This window comes from Octopus bimaculoides, chromosome 9, assembly GCF_001194135.2.
Source record: "Octopus bimaculoides isolate UCB-OBI-ISO-001 chromosome 9, ASM119413v2, whole genome shotgun sequence".
In the NCBI taxonomy this organism is placed as follows: Eukaryota; Metazoa; Mollusca; class Cephalopoda; order Octopoda; family Octopodidae; genus Octopus; species Octopus bimaculoides.
The window spans coordinates 86121483-86123861 of NC_068989.1; the positions used below are offsets into that span (position 1 = coordinate 86121483).

At 33.9% G+C, this 2379-nt stretch overlaps 1 protein-coding gene across 1 annotated transcript in view; it reads left to right on the forward strand.

Annotated features, from left to right (window-relative positions):
- The window catches only part of LOC106882755 (bifunctional coenzyme A synthase), a 72533-nt gene that overhangs the window by 32673 nt on the left and 37481 nt on the right, over positions 1-2379 (forward strand). The gene's annotated exons all lie outside the window — the stretch shown is intronic.

A 2379-nucleotide genomic window follows, 5' to 3' on the forward strand; every position in this document is an offset into this window, starting at 1 on the left:
TATATATATATATATATATATATATATTTGAGTGTGTCTTTAAGAAAGGGAAAGAGTAACTAGTAGAATATGCTTCCTCAAAAATTTTAAAAAGTAACAAGGATTAAAAGAAAAAAAAAAACGAAGGTTCAGAGACAGGAAAGAACATGAAAGATCGTATCAGAGAAGCACACATACGTAAATATATATACACATATTAAGCTTTTATAATATATCACATATATTACACAGTGTGGTGGACATTCTATACATACACACACAACTAGAAATGATTTTAGTTTTTTCTTGGGGCTTTTTGTTTTACACTCTTGAAAATACTTTCAAAGTGTTTCTCTAAATAAATAAATATATCACTAATAGATAATATCTAAGTTCTTACATAGACATAGCTTGCTAGCTAAGTAAAATAACTAGAAATACAAATACTTGATTGAAGACGGTAGAAGATACAGAGACACACATATACATATATATATATATACTCCTTTTTCTTGTTTCTTTATAATAGCTGTCTTCTAATTTCCATTGTTGATGGTCAAAACGTTTTTAAAATTATATATATATATATTCTTTACAGATGTCAGCGTTGTGTGCAGGGCTTCCGTCGTAAATATGGTATTAATTTGACATTATAGTTTGTCAATGATCATAATATACAATATATAATATAAACATACACATATATGCCAGAGAGACAGAGAGAAGCAAGGCTTTTTCTTCCCCTTTTTCCTGTATTTTCAATCCGTTGTTGCAACATTAATTCTTCAACCAAAATATATATAAAAAAAAATTAGTGCCTTTCCTGCTTATTTCTTTTGTCTTTCAACGTCTCTCTTTTTGTTTTAATCTATCTTTCCCTGTCGCTTGTCTCTTCTCTCCTTTCTTTTTTTGTTTCTCTTTTTGTTCTTGGTCTTCCTCTCTTTATGATAATATCACAAGCGACAGCCTTTCCCGTTCTTATATTCTGATAACACTCCTCATACCTTTCTCCATCTTGTTCACTCTTCTCTCATGGAAACAACCAAAAAAACGACAAACAATGGAATTGTCTCCCTTGTTTAGGTCAGCACAGATTTTTATTTTATTTATTTATTTATTGTAGTTTCATTTGCCTTCTCTCGCCCCCCCCCACTTCCTTCCTTCTTTCTTCTAAGCCTGCAACATAATTATTGATCTCTTAGATTGGCATCAAATCCTTATATTTCAGGGACGAAGTAGGAGTGTGTCGAATAGTCGATTATCTCTCCCTCAACATTTGAGGAATTACATTTATTATATCTTTGGTAAAATCCGAAAGCTAAGGAAACTATCGATTTTATTTATTCTGCTCCCGTGTTTTGCTGGCACTGGTTACTTTATTAAATTCTATTCTTCTTCTTCTGGAGAAGCTCTTTTCGGAAGCACGAAAAGAAAAGTCGACCTCAACGAGATTTGAACTCGGAACGTAAAGGGACACAACTAAATATCTAAGACATTTTTGTCTGAAATTCAACACAGTTATTACCACGTCTTTGACGAGCTAACGAGAGAGCCTCCACGTAATCGCTTGACCTGTTAAAATTATCGACTGAATCTCTTCTGAAAGAACATACTAACGTCTCTTTAAAAATATAAAACAAAGGATATATTGATCATAGATATGATGTATGTCAAAGACAGATTAAATGACACGCTGGTCGCGACTGAAAATCTCTTTCGAACATAGAACTGATTGATCAAAGCTGACCTACAGCTAAACAACAACCATGACTTCGACTGTCATTCTTCGCCAGGGATAGATCGATAAAAATACTGACGTCATGTATTTGGTTCGATTTCGTCCACTGGTCCCTTTCTCTTCTCAAAATTTTATATTGTGTCCGTTACACAGCATTCTAATGACAATGGAGGATAGATTTGGCGGAATCGACAGAGCAGCTGTAGTGTGATATTTAAGTTACTTCCCTTTGATATCCAGAAATTTTCGAATTCTATGATAAAAATAATACGGCACTGTCATGGTATTAGCTGTCAGAAGTGAAAGTTGAAAAATCTGACAAGGAACGTTACTGCTGGTTTGAGTTGATTCTTTGGCTACTGACAGCTAATACCATGACTGGCCGGAGCGAGCTATCTGTCTGTCTGTCTCTCTCTCTATCTATCACTCGAAAGTTATTGGAACAAATTTGACACCTATATCCATGCGTTTGAAAACACACAGAGTATAAGGGTACTACTAAAGCAGAGTGGTCCCGAACGCGCAGTCGCGCGTCCGCGCTAGCTAGTCGTGAGTGGTCGATCCTATTATTTTTAAACTTCAAACTTCATTTGTTTTCTATTTTGATAAATTCTCTCTGTTGAAAATTATATTTTTATATTTTAAATAATTTGCAATTTCAG